We start from the raw sequence: 22,096 nt of genomic DNA, 5'->3' as shown, positions 1-22,096 counted from the left end.
GTTTGAGACGCCTGGACAGGTACTAATTTGTTTGCCGGCCATCTCATGTCATCAACCGACCTTGAAGCGTGTTGACATTATCACGTAATTCCTTAAATAAGCCATCCATTCCGGTGTCGACTCCCTAGAGAGTGACATCACCATTACAGGCAATTGCTCCGCCTCCTCACCAACATCGTCCTCATACATGTCGACACACACGTACCGACACACAGCACACACAGGGAATGCTCTGATAGAGGACAGGACCCCACTAGCCCTTTGGGGAGACAGAGGGAGAGTTTGCCAGCACACACCAAAACGCTATAATTATACAGGGACAACCTTTATATAAGTGTTTTCCCTTATAGCATCTTAATATATAATCATATCGCCAAATAAGTGCCCCCCCTCTCTGTTTTAACCCTGTTTCTGTAGTGCAGTGCAGGGGAGAGCCTGGGAGCCTTCCCACCAGCAGTTCTGTGAGGGAAAATGGCGCTGTGTGCTGAGGAGATAGGCCCCGCCCCCTATTCCGGCGGGCTCTTCTCCCGTTTTTTCTGAGACCTGGCAGGGGTGAAATACATCCATATAGCCTCAGGGACTATATGTGATGTATTCTTTTTAGCCAGAAAAGGTATTAACATTGCTGCCCAGGGCGCCCCCCCCAGCGCCCTGCACCTTCAGTGACCGCTGGTGTGAAGTGTGCTGAGAGCAATGGCGCACAGCTGCAGTGCTGTGCGCTACCTCATGAAGACTGAAAAGCCTTCAGCCGCCAGTTTCTGGACCTCTTCTTACTTCGGCATCTGCAAGGGGGTCGGCGGCGCGGCTCCGGTGACCCATCCAGGCTGTACCTGTGATCGTCCCTCTGGAGCTAGTGTCCAGTAGCCTAAGAAGCAAATCCATCCTGCACGCAGGTGAGTTCACTTCTTCTCCCCTAAGTCCCTCGTTGCAGTGAGCCTGTTGCCAGCAGGACTCACTGAAAATAAGAAAACTATCAAAACTTTTACTCTAAGCAGCTCTTTATGAGAGCCACCTAGATTGCACCCTTCTCGGCCGGGCACAAAAACCTAACTGAGGCTTGGAGGAGGGTCATAGGGGGAGGAGCCAGTGCACACCACCTGATCCTAAAGCTTTTACTTTTGTGCCCTGTCTCCTGCGGAGCCGCTATCCCCCTTGGTCCTGACGGAGTCCCAGCATCCACTAGGACGTCAGAGAAAATGAGATATAGGGAGTTATAATAAGTTCCCTAACTCCTAGAAAGTCCCTCTGCAGAAACTCTGCCCAATCACCCCAGGCCAAACTTCTGAAAGCCTGACAGGAGTGAATGGCCCCAGTGGTCAACTGAATGAACCATTGTGGATGCAGATGGTGATAAACACCCCTAGCCAATGACAGAATTGATAATAAGAGGTTGTGCAGAAGTTACAGGTCTTCCCGCAGCCAGTGCCCTCTCCCAGTCCCAGACTGACACTCCCAATCTAAGCTGTACCTGGAGCTCATCCTCAAAGAACTGGGATGCGGTGCTGTGGTGCAGCCCTAGAAACATCACATTACTATGCCTTTGAGTACCCACCGGCCACTTTTCTATCACAATTAAGTCACAGGATTCTTGCACGCATTAAAAAAATGTGATCTATTACTGGCCACAAAAACGCCAAATTCCACTTGTTAGAAGCGATGATTAGAGGAGTAACTGTGTTCCACTGCCTGGGGAAGTTTGAATTAAAGGCAGAAGATGATTGGTGTTACTTTATCCAATCCTGTACTACTTTTTATTTTTAGTAGAGTGTGCGGAACAAAAATTCTAATTGGCCTCCCTCTGGTCAGGTGGAGTAAAAGTTTGCGTGAAACTCCCTCAAAAGTGTCTAGTGTTAGTTAGAATTCTGATCCTTCTAGAATTTAGGCTCATTAATCCTTCGGAATATCAGAACTACGGGGAATAACATAAAACCTTTTTTGTCCCACCAAAATAAGAATAACGTCATGCAAAATGCAATGCATGCTGGGTATGTGAAGGCAGTACGGATCAGACTGGTCCAGGTGAGGAACACGTGTCACGTCTGAGGAATCCTGAGGATCCGGATTTGGTACAAGAGGCTCGTGGGCACTTGGGTCTTTAAATAACAGACGAGCGGGACGGATGAAGGTCTTGCGCATGGGTTTATTGCTTTGATAACATAGGGTAAAGCTAACAGGTTTGCAACAGCCAATACTTGAAATCAAGAAACTATAGGCCGACAGGAAGCTGGGAGGCACCGGATACCCTAACCCAGGGCTGGTGGAAAGTTCCCGGTGGGTAGGTTACTGTGGCGTCTGGGAGCAGGTAGCCAGGTTGGTAGTTGGAACTGTGACGGCTGTCTGTGTTGAGCGATTCGGAGCTGTAACAGGGTTCGTGGGTTGTCTGCAGCTAACAGGAGCCCGGTACTAGAGATACTGCAGAAGAGCACAGAGAACTAGAATCACAATAACTTGCGAGAGACGTTGCACTGGCGAATTCCCTCCTCCAGGCCTTCCTGTCTTATACCAGCCGCCCCAATACTATTGGCAGCAAGAATCACTTAAATAAGAGAAGTATGGGCAAGACAGGCTTTTTGCCCACAACCAAGATGGTGGCGCCGGAACCCGGAGCCAAGGACACAGCTCCCAGCCTATGCAAGTGTCCCAGATGGTTTCTCTGGAGTAACTTTAATCTTGCTTTCCTCCAAGATTCTTCAGACCTTGAAATTCCTTATAGGTATATGTCCATGCAAACAGAGGGAAAAAAGATGACATATAGTGTAGTATTTTTCTTAAAATTTTTGTTCAAATTTATTTCATATAACAAGAAGATAGAAAACATATAAAAAGGATTTTTCTTCCATCCAATTAAAAGTATGGTCCTTCACTTTATGTGTATATGATTGGAACCATACCGTGTCAAGCTCCCAGCATGGAGCAATAGAAAGAGCAAAAGATTGGAGTCTCCGGAATTCCTCCTTACTCCCTCCAGGCTAAACACCGGCAGCTGGACCATCCAAATGTGGATGCAGGTAGATGGATCAAATGGCTTCCAACGCGTTTCGAGTTCTGGTAAACTCTTCCTCGGGGCAGAATGCCCTGACGGGTCAGTCCTGCCACCCCCCCACCCCACCCCCCCTACCATCCCGCACCTTCCTATGCCGGGCCGTGACAACACGTGACTAATGGAAATATATCCATGATGTTCCTGTCCACTGCAGAAGAACAATTAGTGCTGTGAGCCCTTGACCAGTCATCGCAGGCAGGGCTGCCATCAGAAATTGTAGGGCCCGGGACAAAAAAGACAGCCCCATCCCCCCCATTGTGATATTACATATAGGTGGAGCACTGCAGACCTACAGGAATGGTTCAGAGAGCTGATGCGCAGGGAAGACTTATTATAGGAAGTCCTCCCTGTGCATCGGCCCACTGTTGTTTCACATCCTTGTTCACTTTCCAGGTACTGGTGGTGGGACCCAGGAGTGGGCCCACGTCTCTGTAAGGGCCCGGAACACCAGTCCCCACAGGCCCCCCCACCCCATGGCTGCCCTGACCACAGGGCCCTGCACCTCCAGATTGAATCATCAGCTGTAGATACTGCACAAATAGGATCTACTGCGAAGCACTGCGACATCAGGGGCAGTCTGCTACGCATAATCCAAAGACATGGAATGCAGTGTTCTCTCCAGTACTCTGTGCACTTCCAGTACACAGACACCCACACACTGCCACTCTTCACCTCACTCCTGAACGGTGCCCCCTTCCCCTGCAGCCAGGGCTAGCGGCTTCTTTTGCAGGCTTTGTAGCTGTGAATTTGGGTTAATAACAGAATGAAAAGGAAGCGCCCTCGCATATCCAGCAACACACTCTGAAGCAGTAATTAGAGAATAACCGTAATTTAAATGCAAATGAGCCTGCAATTAACATAGCAACTTGGGCAGTTGGTTATTTCCCAGCCAACGCAGGATTGGGCAGGCAAGCGCTCTCGGATTAGGCAGCTGTGTTTATGGGGTTTCGGGAGTGAAAGGAAAAGCTTTTTATTTCTATATTTAACCATTTCACTATAAAATTATCAAAATGAATGAAATAATTTAAGTCTGGTATTGCAGTAAATTAAATGCTCATTTCCATTCATTAGCGTTTGTTCCATCTATGAAAGTGAGCTCTGTTTGGTTGGCTCAGCGGAGGTTTCAGAACCACCATTCCAGCAAATGTAGCAGATATTGGGGCTTATTTACAGCTGGAGGGATTTCTGCTTTGAAACTACTTAGGAAAAGGTCTAATGGACCTGAAGACTATGAATGACACTGTCTGGGATTCTTATATTTGGTATTTCAGTCTTGTTGAATGGAGGATGGCAGTTGTTTGTATGTGGCTTTTGTTTATAGTGGGTGTAAGGGGGCTACATTTATATTTGTAAGGTGCTGATACAGTATGCTATACGTGGCGATTAATAGTGGACCTGAAGACTATGAATGACACTCTCTGGGATTCTTATATTTGGCATTTCAGTCTTGTTGAATGGAGGATGGCAGTTGTTTGTATGTGGCTTTTGTTCATAGTGGGTGTAAGGGGGCTACATTTATATTTGTAAGGTGCTGATACAGTATGTTATACTTGGCGAATAATAGTAGTAGCTCTCAATGACCCTGTGCCTGGGAGAATGACCAGAAGGGATCACAGTCGCTGACTGTGAGTGTGACAAGGAAAGTGAGAACTAGGAGGGTGGAGGGCCCTGCTTGTGAGATCTTACAGTATAGGGCGGGGGGTCGACAACACGTGGTGGCACACGCTGCTCAGGACAACTTGGGCACTCTGCAATGTCTCTCGTTGCAAGCTCCGCCGCTCAGGCAGTTCGTCATGTTGCATGTCCGCGTTGCTACGTGGCTGCTCGATGAGTGTGGGTGGGGATGGAGGGGGATAGATGGTACATACAGGTGTATACCTCCTCAAATATAATTTCCCTAAAATTTTCAATTATCAGCTACCATCAAATGACCTCCCTGTCTATTTTCTTTAAAATCCCTGGACCGCCTGCATCCACAATTATCCTACTGGGATCATTTTCCAGGAAGCCCCTCAGATATAGTGAACCAGACACTCCAGCGAGATCCCTGAGGAGGCGACACGCTGTAAATAAAAGTGAATGCCAAACAAAAAAAACTTTTTATATTGTATTTTGTTTGCAACAATTTTTTGGTAACTGGTCCCCCACAAACCACTTGCAGAAGCTGTTATGGCCCAGGCCCTTTGTAATTGCCTCCAAAGTCAGTTTGAATTACAGTGAGCGGACACCAGCTGCCGACATGTGCCGGCTTATACTGATGGAAACAAGTAATATAAATCTGCAGGACTTCTGAGCCCTCAAAGATTAGACCCTCAAAGCAGTTCATTGCTGTAATACTCTATGGAGATTGGTCAAATAAGAATATAACAGCCCAAATCTGTTCGCTACGCATCTAATTATATTAATGTTTCTTGTCTGCACCTTTTTTATATCTTGCACCATTCACAAAAAAATGTTTAAAAAAACCTCAAGCCCCTTTCAGCAAGCATGGCGATACAAGTATGTTCTTGTGCAACAAAGTGAGTCCATCATCTGCCCTTTGTGTTGTGAGTCTATTGCTGAAACACGCATCCAGTGTTCAAAAACATTACCACACGAAGCATGAAAGTTCAATCACAGGGCCTGATTCAGACCTAATCGATGCTGTGCGTTTTCGTGCAGTGGGCGATTATCGAACTCCTGCGTATGCACCGCAATGCGCACGCCCATCACCAAACAACTACGGGATGGTGCGAAAATTTTGACCGCGCGGCGTACGTATGGTGGCTGACAGGAGGTGGAAGTTTGTGGGTGGACAATGGCCATTTTGTGGGAGTGTCAGGAAAACAGCAGGCGTTCCGAAGCATTTTTAGGGTGGATGTGTGACGTCAGCTCCGGCCCCGATCAGCCTGCTTGTATCGCACTGCAGTAGTAAATATTGAGCTACACACAGACTGCACACACTGTTCAGAATGGGAAAGAGATTAGATGGTTTTGCAGTTGTCCGCTGACTGAGGGGAATTTTTGCACAGCATACACATGCAATCGCACACTTGCACAGGGAGAATTTTCACTCCCCCTGGGCGGCGACTACCTGATAGCAGGACAGTGTAATTTGCAGCACAGCCATCAGATCTGAATTAGGCACACAATCGGGTGTTGAAGAGACAAATGGATATTTAAGTCAGGGTGTTGCATCTTATGAAAAACCAGTAATGTACTTACATTTATAAGACATAGTGAAATTCCTCTGAAAGTTAGCTACACAGCTGCTACAGATAGGTCCAGCCTGATTGCTCCCACGAATGCATCGCGGTAACGCCCAGCATGTCCACATCTGTATGTGTATGGCAAGAACAGGAAAGCCTCTTACCGATGGCGATTTTTTTGTAAGACACCTTTTTACGAGGTAGTGAAGATCTTTTTCAAAACTTTTCAAGCGAAAATTACAAACGCTCAAATTCGGGTTATACCGCTTTCAGCATGAGCTGTTCAGCACCGTATATGTGACCTGACTGGTGAAGATACAGATGAACAGTTGAATACTGATCTAGGACAAATGTGAAGTTTTTCGTCTCACTTTGGACGAGAGCCCAGACATGAATAGCGTAGGCCTTTTAACAGCAGTTGTACAGTTTTATTCTCAGAAACACAAATCTGCTGGTGAAGAAGTTTGAACCGTTGCTTCAACGTACGGAAAAACAAAAAGGTTAGATGTTCTCATGTCACCGTGGAAATTGCTGAAAAGTAAGACTGCAAAAAATAAAATAAAAATATGTATGTACTGATGGGGCAACGGTAATAATGGCCCTCATTCCGAGTTGATCGCTCGCTAGCTGCTTTTAGCAGCAGTGCAAACGCTAAACCGCCGCCCTCTGGGAGTGTATCTTAGCTTAACAGAAGTGCGACCGAAGGGTTAGCAGAACTGCTCGAAAAAATGTTCATGCCGTTTCTGAGTAGCTCCAAACCTACTCCTACCTTGCGATCACTTCAGTCTGTTTAGTTCCTGCTTTGACGTCACAAACACGCCCTGCGTTCAGGCAGCCACTCCCCCATTTCCCCAGGCACGCCTGCGTTTTTACCTGACACGCCTGCGTTTTTTAGCACACTCCCGGAAAACGCTCAGTTACCACCCAGAAACACCCACTTCCTGTCAATCACTCAACGATCAGCAGAGCGACTGAAAAGCGTCGCTCGACCTTGTGTAAAACTGCATAGTTTTGTGTGAAGGTACTTTGCGCGTGCGTACTGCGGCCCGTACGTATGCGCAGAAATGCCGATTTTTAGCCTGATCGCTATGCTGCGAACAACGGCAGCTAGCGATCAACTCGGAATGACCCCCAATGACAGGGAAAATGTTGGTTTTGTTGAATGTTAGGAAGACCAATTCTGGCATTTCACCATATCGTCCATCAAGAACATTTGTGCTCAAAAATTTCTTCAAATGTCTGAAATGAGCGGTGTTCATTTAGTAGACGAAAATGAAAACTTAGGGGGTTATTCCGAGTTGATCGTAGCTGTGCTAAATTTATCACAGCTACGATCATTCACACTGACATGCGGGGGGACGCCCAGCACAGGGCTAGTCAACCCCCATGTCAGTGCCAGCTACCCCCCTGCAGAAGTGCAAAGGCATCGCACAGCTTTAGCGTGCTGGCCGGGAGCTACTCGTCACTCCCCGGCCCGCAGCGGCTGCGTGACGGTCCGGCCACGCCTGCGTTGGTCGGACCGCTCCCCCTAAACAGCGGCTTAACGCCGCCGTCCAGCCCCCTCCCGCTCAGCGACCGCCTCTGCCTCAGAGGCGATCACTAGGCAACGATGGCTGCCATGCGCCTGAGCATGCGCAGTTCCGACCCGATCGCTGCGCTGCGACAAACTGCAGCGATCGATCGGGTTGGAATGACCCCCTTAGATCCACTGACTAAGGGGCCTATTTATTAACATTATTTTTACTAAAATATTGTGAAAAAGGGTGTTTTCTGTTGTCACACCCTTTTCACATTATTTTATTATCACCTGAATGTATTAAAGGGCATTTGGAGCAGTTTTCATGAAAAACTGCTCCAAACCCTTTCATTCATTTTTTTTTAATAAGCCACATCGCATTCCCCATACTTATAATGTGAAAGGCGATGTGGCCATATTTACTAAAAAAAAAAAATGTGAAAAAATACCGCAGTGTGCCCTGTGATAATCTCGCCAGCTCAGGCTGGCGAGTTCACAGGGCAGCACTGTGATGTGCACCCTTTGCCCAGCTTTCTCTGTCCCTGGCAGAGAAAGCTGAGCAGGACCAGGCCCCAGAGATCAGCTCTGTGTGTCCTATGGACACAGAAGCTGATCACAGTGTAAAAAAAAAAAAAAACATACTCACCTGTCCAGGGAGCCGGTGTCCGCTGCTCCGGTGAGCGCTACTGGGCGCCGGGTCCCCCATATGCGGCAATGTGACCACGGTGCAGTAAAGTGACGCTGTAAAATGGCACCTTTTTCCACGTCGACCTTGTTCCTGTCGACCTTTTGTCCACGTCGACCTTTTGTCCATGCCGACCTAAGGTGTGTCGACCAATTGGCGTCGACCTAAGGTGTGTCGACCTTATTGTTGTCGACCTGGAGTCCCAGACCCATATATTGGAGCACTATGGTAAGTCAGGGTGTTGTCAGTAAATGCAGCGGGGAGAGTGTGTGTGTCTGGGTGCTGCTAGGGCGGTAATAGTGAATGGTGGAGAGGGGGAATGTGTGTCAAGGTGCTGCTGGGGTGTTACCAGTGAATGCAGGGGTGAAGGTGTGTGGGTGTGCCTGCATACCTGCCAACATTTTAAAACTGTAGAGCGGGACTCTTGTGCGCTCGCATCTGAAAAGGGATGGCCTGTGTGTAAAGGGGCATGACCTTGCGGCAGCACCACGATCGCGAGCTACGCCCCCTTGTTCCATCACTGTGGGGGCATGCCCAGCGCTCTGTCTGCATTGAGTAGACGCTGTGCACATGCGCACAGCGTCTATTCACCACTGCTCTGCTCAGCAGAGAAGCAAGTGATAGGAGCCTCCCAACTGTCCTCCCATTGCGGGACACTGCGGCCCGTGGGTGGGACTGCCCTGCGAAAATCGGGACAGTTGGGAGGAATGTGTCTGGGCTGTTGTCAGTGAATGCAGGGGGGAGAGTGTGTGGTGTGTGTCTGGGTTGTCAGTGAATGCAGGGGGGAGAGTGTGTGGTGTGTGTCTGGGCTGTTGTCAGTGAATGCAGGGGGGAGAGTGTGTGGTGTGTGTCTGGATTGTCAGTGAATGCAGGGGGGGGGGGAGTGTGTGTGGTGTGGTGTGTGTCTGGTTTGTCAGTGAATGCAGAGGGGAGAGTGTGTGGTGTGTGTCTGTGTTGTCAGTGAATGCAGGAGGGAGAGTGTGTGGTGTGTGTCTGTGTTGTCAGTGAATGCAGGGGGGAGAGTGTGTGGTGTGTGTCTGGGTTGTCAGTGAATGCAGGGGGAAGAGTGTGTGTCTGGGTTGTCAGTGAATTCAGGAGGGAGAGTGTGTGGTGTGTGTCTGGGTTGTCAGTGAATGCAGGGGGAGAGTGTGTGGTGTGTGTCTGTGTTGTCAGTGAATGCAGGGGGGAAAGTGTGTGGTGTGTGTCTGGGTTGTCAGTGAATGCAGGTGGGGAGAGTGTGTGGTGTGTGTCTGGGTTGTCAGTGAATGCAGGGAGAAGAGTGTGTGGTGTGTGTCTGGGTTGTCACTGAATGCAGGGGGGAGAGTGTGTGGTGTGTGTCTGTATTGTCAGTGAATGCAGGGGGGAGAGTGTGTGGTGTGTGTCTGGGTTGTCAGTAAATGCAGGGGGGAGAGTGTGTGGTGTGTGTCTGGGATGTCAGTGAATGCAGGGGGAAGAGTGTGTGGTGTGTGTCTGGGTTGTCAGTGAATGCAGGGAGGAGAGTGTGTGGTGTGTGTCTGGGTTGTCAGTAAATGCAGGGGGGAGAGTGTGTGGTGTGTGTCTGGGTTGTCAGTGAATGTAGGGGGGAGAGTGTGTGATGTGTGTCTGTGTTGTCAGTGAATGCAAGGGGGAGAGTGTGTGGTGTGTGTCTGGGTTGTCAGTGAATGCAGGGGGGAGAGTGTGTGGTGTGTGTCTGGGCTGTTGTCAGTGAATGCAGGGGGGAGAGTGTGTGGTGTGTGTCTGGATTGTCAGTGAATGCAGGGGGGAGAGTGTGTGGTGTGTGTCTGGGTTGTCAGTGAATGCAGGGGGGAGAGTGTGTGGTGTGTGTCTGGGCTGTTGTCAGTGAATGCAGGGGGGGGAGTGTGTGGTGTGTGTCTGGATTGTCAGTGAAAGCAGGGGGGGGGGGGGGGAGTGTGTGTGGTGTGGTGTGTGTCTGGTTTGTCAGTGAATGCAGAGGGGAGAGTGTGTGGTGTGTGTCTGTGTTGTCAGTGAATGCAGGAGGGAGAGTGTGTGGTGTGTGTCTGTGTTGTCAGTGAATGCAGGGGGAAGAGTGTGTGTCTGGGTTGTCAGTGAATTCAGGAGGGAGAGTGTGTGGTGTGTGTCTGGGTTGTCAGTGAATGCAGGGGGAGAGTGTGTGGTGTGTGTCTGTGTTGTCAGTGAATGCAGGGGGGAAAGTGTGTGGTGTGTGTCTGGGTTGTCAGTGAATGCAGGTGGGGAGAGTGTGTGGTGTGTGTCTGGGTTGTCAGTGAATGCAGGGGGAAGAGTGTGTGGTGTGTGTCTGGGTTGTCACTGAATGCAGGGGGGAGAGTGTGTGGTGTGTGTCTGGGTTGTCAGTGAATGCAGGTGGGGAGAGTGTGTGGTGTGTGTCTGGGTTGTCAGTGAATGCAGGGGGAAGAGTGTGTGGTGTGTGTCTGGGTTGTCACTGAATGCAGGGGGGAGAGTGTGTGGTGTGTGTCTGTATTGTCAGTGAATGCAGGGGGGGAGAGTGTGTGGTATGTGTCTGGGTTGTCAGTGAATGCAGGGGGGAGAGTGTGTGGTGTGTGTCTGGGTTGTCAGTAAATGCAGGGGGGAGAGTGAGTGGTGTGTGTCTGGGATGTCAGTGAATGCAGGGGGAAGAGTGTGTGGTGTGTGTCTGGGTTGTCAGTGAATGCAGGGAGGAGAGTGTGTGGTGTGTGTCTGGGTTGTCAGTAAATGCAGGGGGGAGAGTGTGTGGTGTGTGTCTGGGTTGTCAGTGAATGTAGGGGGGAGAGTGTGTGATGTGTGTCTGTGTTGTCAGTGAATGCAAGGGGGAGAGTGTGTGGTGTGTGTCTGGGTTGGGTTGTCAGTGAATGCAGGGGGAAGAGTGTGTGGTGTGTGTCTGGGTTGTCAGTGAATGCAGGGGGAAGAGTGTGTGTCTGGGTAGTCAGTGAATGCAGGGGGGAGAGTGTGTGGTGTGTGTCTTGGTTGTCAGAGAATGCAGGGGGGAGAGTGTGTGGTGTGTGTCTGGGTTGTCAGTGAATGCAGGGGGGAGAGTGTGTGTTGTGTGTCTGGGTTGTCAGTAAATGCAGGGGGGAGAGTGTGTGGTGTGTGTCTGGGTTGTCAGTGAATGAAGGGGGGAGAGTGTGCGGTGTGTGTCTGGGTTGACAGTGAATGCAAGGGGAAGAGTGTGTGTCTGGGTAGTCAGTGAACGCAGAGGGAGAGTGTGTGTTGTGTGTCTGGGTTGTCAGTGAATGCAGGGGGGAGAATGTGTGGGGTGTGTCTGGGTTGTCAGTGAATGCAGGGGGGAGAGTGTGTGGTGTGAGTCTGGGTTGTCAGTGAATGTAGGGGGGAGAGTGTGTGGTGTGAGTCTGGGTTGTCAGTGAATGCAGGGGGGAGAGTGTGTGGTGTGAGTCTGGGTTGTCAGTGAATGCAGGGGGGAGAGTGTGTGGGGTGTGTCTGGGTTGTCAGTGAATGAAGGGGGGAGAGTGTGCGGTGTGTGTCTGGGTTGACAGTGAATGCAGGGGGAAGAGTGTGTGTCTGGGTAGTCAGTGAACGCAGAGGGAGAGTGTGTGGTTTGTGTCTGGGTAGTCAGTGAATGCAGGGGGGGAGAGTGTGTGGTGTGTGTCTGGGTTGTCAGTGAATGCAGGGGGGAGAGTGTGTGGGGTGTGTCTGGGTTGTCAGTGAATGCAGGGGGGAGAGTGTGTGGGGTGTGTCTGGGTTGTCAGTGAATGCAGGGGGGGAGAGTGTGTGGTGTGTGTCTGGGTTGTCAGTGAATGCAAGGGGGAGAGTGTGTGGTGTGTGTCTGGGTTGTCAGTGAATGCAGGGGGGAGAGTGTGTGGTGTGGTGTGTGTGTGTGTGTCTGGGTTGTCAGTGAATGCAGGGGGGAGAGTGTGTGGTGTGAGTCTGGGTTGCCAGTGAATGCAGGGGGGAGAGTGTGTGGTGTGTGTCTGGGTTGTCAGTGAATGCAGGGGGGAGAGTGTGTGGTGTGTGTCTGGGTTGTCAGGGAGGAGAGTGTGTGTCTGGGTTGTCAGTGAATGCAGGGGGGAGAGTGTGTGGTGTGGTGTGTGTGTGTGTGTGTGTGTGTCTGGGTTGTCAGTGAATGCAGGGGGGAGAGTGTGTGGTGTGAGTCTGGGTTGTCAGTGAATGCAGGGGGGAGAGTGTGTGGTGTGAGTCTGGGTTGTCAGTGAATGCAGGGGGGAGAGTGTGTGGTGTGTGTCTGGGTTGTCAGGGAGGAGAGTGTGTGTCTGGGTTGTCAGTGAATGCAGGGGGGAGACTGTGTGGGGTGTGTCTGGGTTGTCAGTGAATGCAGGGGGGAGAGTGTGTGTTGTGTGTCTGGGTTGTCAGTGAATGCAGGGGGGAGAGTGTGTGATGTGTGTCTGGGATGTCAGTGAATGCAGAGGGGAGAGTGTGTGTTGTGTGTCTGGGTTGTCAGTGAATGCAAGGGGGAGAGTGTGTGTTGTGTGTCTGGGTTGTCAGTAAATGCAGGGGGGAGAGTGTGTGTCTGGGTGCTGCTGTGGTGAACTGAAGTGAATCATACTTGCCTCTTTATAAATCTGATGCAGGTGGACTATTTGCCTCATTAGGCCCAGCCCCTTGCTGCAAAATGCATAGAATCACATGGACATGAATAGGGGCAGTGTCAAAATGATGCAATTAGCATGGAATCCTGGCACTAAGCCCCACCCCCCTCTTTGACCATGAATCAAAGTATTATTCTATCCATCCTGCCCACCTCACTAGGAAGTAGGCGGGATGTGGGAGGAGTAGCCACTCTTCCCGGGAGCACAGGGGACTACCCAAAAAATTCTGCGTCTCCCACCGATTCCAGTTGGTGAGTATGACATGAATGCAGGGAGGGGGGAATACATGCAGGAGGTGTGACAACTTCTGCTTTCCATATTAGTGCTTTCGTTGCTGCTTCCATGTAAAGCAGCGATGGCTCCTCCATTGACATCTGAATCAGGCACACAGTGGAGAGAGATAAAGTAATAACCAATCAGTTCCTAGCTGTCATTTTACAGGCTGTGCCTGAAAAATGACAGGTGCTGATTGGTTGGTACATTTTCACTCTCCACTTTATCTCTCCCCAATCTTTGATAAATGTCCCCAAAACCGTGCTAAAGTTGTATGAAAATTGGGCATCTTTTACAAAGAGATTTGGGATTTTCACAGGTGAGATCATAAGTACTCTGCGATACCTTGAACAGCAAGTTCAAGATCTCCACATTCGCGGCCCAATGTTTCTCTGTATCTTGAACCCTGAGAAAGCAACAGAAAGTAGTCTGGAACTTATCTATTTTAAGTTTCTCCAAACAGAATCTCTGGAATTGGAATGAATTGATTTTCCGAGCTGTCATGTTCGGGTCGAGAAGTTTGCAGGTATGAGAAATGAAATTTCAAAGGATGAAAATACGTTCCTAGTATTACAGCAACTACGTGGGGTGAGCGGCCACAAGCGTTAACTTCTCAGCAATGAAGAACGTTCTGTTATCTGCTTCTGGAACAAGTTATTATTGTGAGAAGGATTCTTCCAGACTAAAATCAACACTTAGGGGGTTATTCAGAGTTAGCCAACCAAAAAAGTTAGCAATTGGGCAAAACCCAAAACCGTGTTGCAGTGCAGGTGGGGCAGATGTAACATGTGCAGAGAGAGTTAGATTTGGGTGGGTTATATTGTTTCTGTGCAGGGTAAATACTGGCTGCTTTATTTTTACACTGCAATGTAGATTTCAGTTTGAACACACCCCGCCCAAATCTAACTCTCTCTGCACGTTACATCTGCCCCACCTGCAGTGCACATGGTGTTGCCCGTTAGTGTGCTTTTTTGGTTTGATAACAACTCTGAATAACCCCCCTTAGCCCTGGGCGCAGTACAATATTCTGAGGCATGTCTTCCCACTATAAATTATCAACCAAACAACTTCAAGAAAAGGACAAGGGAGCTTCAAACATTTTATGAATCCATGAACGTGAATGGGTAGAATGTGGGCGCAGCTAGTCGCAAATGAGGCCGCTCGTGCGGGTAAGCTGACAGCGGCCGCATATGTAGATAGATTATAGATATCCCTGTCATCGGGAAGTTGGTGGGGCGGGTAAATCCAGGTGCCCCTGAGAGGGTGACATTCATCGATATAGGGGCGCCAAAAAGAAATTATATCTTGCCTCCACCCCAACCAAAAAGGTTGTGGCGCCCCTGATTGTGAATGTACATACTACAGACTAATTAACTGTGACATGTACATTTTTCAACCTACCTTAAATGAGTACAAGTTATGTAGCTGAGGCTGATAATGGTGCTGACTCCTCACAATCCCTGGGCTCACAAATTGCTTTCAGTTCGCCCAGACTCCTCAGAGAGTCTGCAGTTCTCCCAGTGGTGGGGAAAAGGTCTCACTGGTGCAATCTTCATCACAATCATGGCCGCCGAGATTACTCAGGGGCCATGGTTCTAGAGAGTTCGAAGCCAAAGGGGACAGGCCATGCTCATTCAGGAAGAATGTAGTACGACTACCGAGGGGGGAGGAGGGGGGGCGTTCCTCCACGTTTGGTGTGGGGTCCTGCTGTGAAGCACAGGCAAACCTTGGCTTGGTAAAAAGCCTCACATTCAGGGGTCTATTTATCCAATAATATTTGTGGGATGTTCCTTCAAAACAGCCGATTTTGGAGGATAATGCAAATATTAAGTATCCCACAAATGTACCATGCAGGTACCGGCTGCTACTATGGGGCTGCCAAGCAGTCCGATTTACCAAACTCTAGAATGCAAAGCAACAATAGGATAATGGCATTATTTCCAGATGGCGTTACCTTATAGTAACCTACAGTATGTGCTACTAGTTTAACCATACCTCCCAACTGTCCCGATTTTTGTGGGACAGTCCAGTTCTTTTTTGGCTCTGTCCCTCCCGCGGGCCGCAGTGTCCCGCGGTGGCGGGGGTGGGGGGGGGGGCAGTTGGGAAGCTCCTGATCACTCGCTGCTCTGCTCAGTTGAGAGCAGAGCAGCGGTGTATAGACGCTGTGCGCATGCGTACAGTGTCTGTTCCAGTAAGCTAGAGGGACTGTGATGAAAATTGGAGGTGTGGCTCGCGGTCGTGTCATCCACACGAAGCCACGACCCATTTCATTAGGTCACGCCCCCTTTTTGGCGCCGCGCAGCTTCGTCACGCAAGGAGTCCCGCTTTCAACGACCAGAATGTTGGGAAGTGTGGTTTAGCAAGTTCTCCTTGGCCCTGCTATGATAATGCCATCTGCAGATGTTGTTACCTTATAGTAGCCTATGGGCTATTTGTTTGCAAATATCTCTTAAAATGTCTGTTCTCAGTCTTGACCAAAGCTATAATCAGGCAGCACATGGCTACAAACCAACAGGAAATCATCAAATGTAAAAACTATACACCGGCGTCGTTCAGGAGATCGATGGTGCTTCCGATGTTCAAATGCCAGGGGCTGTGCATTTGCACATTTTTGCAGAACCACTGTGTACGGGATCACAGCCATGATGGGATTTGCATGCACTTCTAAACCAGGCCTGCAGGATTTAATGATTTTCCAGCTGTATATTCATGCTGCATATCTCATTCCCAGGCCTGCCATCAGAGGGGGGTGTTGTGGCAACAGCTGTCCCATCCCGGCCTCTCTGTCCCTGCCCGCCGTTGTTGGTCCCCGTCGTCCGCCGCCGCCGCCCGCCCACAGCTCCCTTATGAAAATGTCCCTCTCAAAATGGCCACCGCCTCAGAGGAGACAGTTATTAAAGATACTAAAGGAGGCTCTAATATATTTAGGGGTACATTTACTAAGCAGTGATAAGAGCGGAGAAGTGAGCCAGTGGAGACATTTCCCCATCAACCAATCAGCACTGAAGTAACATCTATAATTTGCGTACTATAAAATGATACAGAGCTGCTGATTGGTTGATGGGGAAATTTCTCCACTGGCTCACTTCTCCACTCTTATCACTGCTTAGTAAATGTACCCCTTAATCTCCTCTGAGGCGGTGACCATTTTGGGGGGGACGTTTTCAACAGTTCTAACTATTGCAAGGAAGCAGGCAGGTACGAACAGGCGGCAGCAGCCAGGTGGGGAGGTACCCAGTGACAACTAGCAGAACCCCCTGACAACGAGCAGGTACTACATAATTATTGTGTGGGCATATTATGGTGACAAGGGCATTAATGTGGGGGCATAATATGTTGTCAGGGGCATTACTGTGTGGGGCATAATATGGTGTCAGGGGCATTACTGTGGGGACTTAATATAGTGCTAGGGGCATAATATGGTGTTGCTCCGCATGTGCACAGGATTTGTTTTTGTAAATAAATATTTTTTTTATTGTATATTTATATATATATATATATATATATATATATAGCATGCTATCCTGCTGGTACTAGCTATTAGAAGATGGGACATTAAAGGATTTATGTGGTCGGCAAGGCACCAGGCACCCTGCAAGTTGGAAATGGATGTGTGCAGTAACCACACACCCCACCCCCATCCCTGCGGCCCTGCACACACCCCTCCATATGCATACCTCCCAACTGTCCCGATTTCGGCGGGACAGTCCCGCTATTTGGACACTGTCCCGCTGTCCCTCCCGCGGGTCGCAGTGTCCCGCGGGTGGGGGTGGGTACTTGGGGGAGGCTTTGATCACCCGCTGCTCTGCTCTGCAAAGCAGCCGGTGATCACTGAATAGATGCCGTGCGCGTATTCAATGCTGGGAGGGGAGCAGGGGGCTACCCAGCTGCTCGGGGAGCGCTGGGCACGACCCCAAAATGCAGAAAACGGGTCTGTGGCGCTCGGCCGAGCCCACTCTGCCGAGGCCACGCCCCTTCCATGGCAAGGCACGCCCCCTTTTCGGGTCGCGCGCGCAGGGGTCCCTCTTCCTGCTCCTTTAAAGTTGGGAGGTATGCATATGGCCCTGGCTGACTATAACTGGAGAGGAGTAATCCTTAGTATCAGGATACAGTATAGGGGGTAATTGAGATCTGATTGCAGCAGCACATTTGTTAGCTAATGGGCAAAACCATGGGGGTAATTCTGAGTTGATCGCAGCAGCAAGTTTGTTAGAAATTGGGCAAAACTATGTGCATTGCAGGTGGGGCAGATGTAACATGTGCAGAGAGAGTTAGATTTGGGTGGGTTATTTTGTTTCTGTGCAGGGTAAATACTGGCTGCTTTATTTTTACACTGCAATTTAGATTTCAGTTTGAATACACCCCACCCAAATCTAACTCTCTCTGCAGATGTTACATCTGCCTCACCCCCCTCCCTTGCATTAGCTAATACATTTGCTGCTGTGATTAGATCTGAATTAAGATGTGTACACATGGTGAGATTCAGGCTAGACCTCGATTCTCACTATGTGATAGGGTCTAGGGGGGTCATTCCGACCCGATCGCTTGCTGCAGTTTGTCGCAGCGCAGCGATCGGGTCGGAACTGCGGCGCCGGCGCATGCCAGCCGTCATTGCCTAGAGAGGCGGTCGATGGGCGGGAGGGGGCTGGACGGCGGCATTAAGCCGCCATTTAGGGGGAGCGGTCTGGCCAACGCAGGCGTGGCCGGACCGTTGGGGGGACAAGTAGCTCCCGGCCAGCACGCTAAAGCTGCGCTGGTTGGGATCTACTCTTGAAGTGCAAAGGCATCGCCGCTGTGCGATGCCTTTGCACTTCTGCGGGGGAGCCGGCACTGACATGCGGGGTGGACTAGCCCTGTGCTGGGCGTCCCCCCGCATGTCAGTGTGAATGATCGTAGCTACGATCAACCGGGAATGACCCCCTAGGTCGGTATCGCAAACATAGATGACTGTGCTTGGGATACTGGCTTTGTACGATTTTGGCTAAGTGTCAATTTTGACTATCTTTTCTACGAGACAGTCAAAACTGACTCGCCTGCATTGTCTATCTAAGCTTGCGATGCCGACAGCGCGGGACCACGCATCGCCATCGCATCGGGATCGCAAGGTGACTTTCACCTTGCGATCTGCACTAACTTTCCTTACGATTTTGACTACAGTATATAGTCAAAATCGTTAAGAAAAAATCTCACCGTGTGTACACACCTTTAGGCCCCTATTTGCTTGCTTGTTTGTTTGTTTGTTTGTTTGTATGTATGTATGTTTGTTTTTTTAAAGTGTTTAAAATGTTGTGAAAGTTATTTGAAAATATGTTTCAAATTGAGAAAAAGTTATCAAACAAATTACATGAAGATTAATTTGCTAATCTCAGTCTTTTTTTTAATGGCCTTTTCATCTGTATTATTTCAATTGGTACTCACTTCATTTCACTGCTAATACTTACATACAATTTGGCATCCCTGCAATTTTTCTCTAAAAACATATATTACATTTTGTGTGGTATTCAAATGATATATCACATCCAATCTCCTTTCTAAAGGGATCCCCGATATCGCGCATATCCCGCCCACAGTAATCAAATTTAGTTGCATAAAGGGTTAGGGTGCCTCGCTACCCTGGGGGGTAGCGAGCTGAAATGATGATACCACACCCATCAGCAGAAACAGAACGGGTGTGGAAGGGGGTGAAAAGAATTGAATACCACCCATTACATTTGTTATTAAACTGCAATCTAAAATATGTATTTGTTAACACAAAATATATATATATTTGAGGAGGGTTGGTGGGATTTACTTTTGGGGAACAACCAAAATTTAAGTAACATACATTTACATGCTGTATTTTCCTGTATGAAAAAGGTCATAAAGAGAAAAACATTGTGAAAAACTCATGTCGACCTTTTGACCTGTCGACCTAGAACCATACTTGCCTACTTTCCCGGAAGCTGCGGGAGGCTCCCATTTTTTGGGGTAGGCCCCCGCACCCCCGGAAGAGTAGGCAAGTATCCCGCATCCTGCTTGCATCCTAGTGATGCGGGCAGGATGGAGACATACTCTCCTGAGTTCGCTGGTCCGCGGAGTGGGGAAGGGGTTAAAATGATGCAAATTGCATAATTTTCGCCGCGCCCGCGGACCCTCGAATCGCTGCGTTTTCCGGATGTGGGGGGCGGGGCTTGATGATGTCACAGCCCGCCCCCTGAAGTCTTCTGCAGCGTCTCCTCTCCGGACTTCTCCCGGAGAGGAGACATTAAAAGTAGGTAAGTATGCCTAGAACATGTCAACCTAGAGACCCTGTCGACCTAGTTACTGTCGACCAATAGTGGTCGACCTAGAGACCGGATCCCATTTTCCTGTATGCACAAAACCTTTGCTGCAGTTAGGATAAAACTTTTTCTTTCATCAGGTCGTATTGGCCTACTTTCACCCCAGGATGCCAGGGAGAGTGCAGTGTTCCCAGGAACTCTCTCACACTCACAGGAAACTAGACCAGCCTCCTGGACGGGTAATTCCCACATCCCCATTGAAGTGGGCTCAATGAAGCGTTTTTCACTAAATGGTATCATTGTGATCTGACCATTTGCTCCACAATGTATTCGACAGCAGGGGGCGGTGTTGCCACAATGTGACTCGCTGCGCCGTGACCTACATGAAACTCCCACCCTACTGTCAAAAAGTCGGCACGTATGTTTCAAGTTCATACATGAACAAACAGTTTTTGGGTTGAGGTTCCTTTATAAAGAAAAGTCTAGCTAAGCTACCCATTACCCAGAAAGGAAGCAGACAATATATATGGTCCATCTCCCAGTGCCCCTTCCAGGATTCCATCCAGAACAAACACCTTGGTCCATCCAGCTTTCCCGCAAGATTGCAACCTCCTTTGTTCAGTAACATCAACCAAATCCTAATAACACAAATCACTTCATCTCTACATCTGAAGCCTGGGAAATGTTGCCAGGAGTGAGTGGTAGGTTCCGCGCTGTAACACAAAGGTATAATAATAATAGCTGCCGCACCAGCAAATGTTCTCTCTATAAACACTTTGTAACATTGTTCTACCAGTCTCTGTCCCATGGCGATTTGTCCTTTGTTTCTCTATCAGCTATCAATGGAATGAATGGACAAAAGAGCTGTGTCGCACCGATGATGGGGCGTGCGAGAAAAGAGCACTGTGATCCAGCACAGATATACTAATTTAACGCCGCACCGGGGGAGCAAAAGTTCCAGATAGGTCTTGTGTTACCATGACTACAGTTATAAAGTAATTAGAGGAAAAAAATCACAACAAAAGGTGGGAGCGGAATAAGGGACTGGAGAGAAAGAGAGGTAAATGAAAGAGACCTGGAGAGATGCAGGCTCCTATCTCAAGGGAATCCAGAGGCTGCTGAATCCAAGTTTTGTTGTTCATTTGTTGCCATTTAGGGAACTGTGAGAAGTTTCTTAGCATTTCTGTATTAACGTGTAAGCCCAGGACACGCGTATTTATGTTTCTTACCTTTTATTTCAAACGTGTACTTCACAGCTACAAACTCCCACAGTGTAACAGAACGTGTTCCGCTTGTAAGCTTGAAGATGCATTTTGCTGAAGGCTGTGCCACCTCTATGTGCCTCATCGAGGCATAGTACAGTGATCCATAGTGAAATAATGTACAGAAATCAGATGGAACCTACAAGTCCCTTCAGTTCTCTTCAACCCATCATTACTCCTACTGTTCCCTCCTCATGGTCTTCTGACAGATAACTCCATACCTCTCTCCCTGTTATTGTAATGGACACCTCACTGCCGACTCTCCATGTCCTTCTGACAGACTTCTACTGTTGACACTCCATGTCCTTCTCACAGACACCTCCTGCTGACTCTCCATGTCCTTCTGACAGATGCCTCCTACTGACTTCACGGGCTGGATGTAATGATGCCCGAGTTGGATGTAATGCATCCCGCATGGCCCCAGAACTCGGGCGTCATTACATCTGGCCCTGCATGTCCTTTTGACAGACACCTCCTGTGGATTCTCCATCTCCTTCTAACAGAAGCCTCTTGCTGACTCTCCATGTCCTTCTCACGGACTCCTCCTGCTGACTCTCCATGTCCTTCTCACGGACTCCTCCTGCTGACTCTCCATGTCCTTCTCTCAGGTGCCTCCTGCTGACTCTCCATGTACTTCAAATAGACACCTCCTGCTGATTCTCCATGTCCTTCTCACAGACGCCTCCTGCTGTCCTTCTGACAAACAGCTCCTGTTGACTCTCCATGTACTTTTCACAGACGCCTCCTGCTGACTCTCCATGTACTTCATATAGACACCTCCTGCTGATGCTCCTTGCCTCATGCTGGTTCTCCATGTCTTTCTCACAGACACATTCTGCTGACTTTTCATGTCCTTCTGACAGATTCCCCCTGCTGACTCTCCACAGTGGCAAACGCAGGATTTGCATGGGGGGGTTTCCAGAACTGGGAGGAGCCAAGCACGGGGGTGGGGACTGAGGTGACCCAGTATATGATGGGTCCGTAAAACTAGTGTGTCTGTGTGTATGTATGTATACATATATATATATCTACACACATATATATACTGTATATACACCTCTCTCTCTCTCTCTCTATATATATATATATATACATAGCATATTAAACATGCATATACATACAGTACACATATATATATATATATATATATATATATACACACACACACATGTATATATATCATATGTGTGTGTGTTTATATGTATGTATATACATGTGTATATATATATGTATGCACATGGATATATATGTACTATAATTAAAGTAAAGTAAACTTTTTGTAAGTACTTATAAGTACCACCAGGAAGACAGCAGGCATAATAATAGTCATGCAG

This window comes from Pseudophryne corroboree, chromosome 10, assembly GCF_028390025.1.
Source record: "Pseudophryne corroboree isolate aPseCor3 chromosome 10, aPseCor3.hap2, whole genome shotgun sequence".
In the NCBI taxonomy this organism is placed as follows: Eukaryota; Metazoa; Chordata; class Amphibia; order Anura; family Myobatrachidae; genus Pseudophryne; species Pseudophryne corroboree.
The sequence above is the reverse complement of the archived record's forward strand: the minus strand, read 5'-3'. Positions refer to the sequence as shown.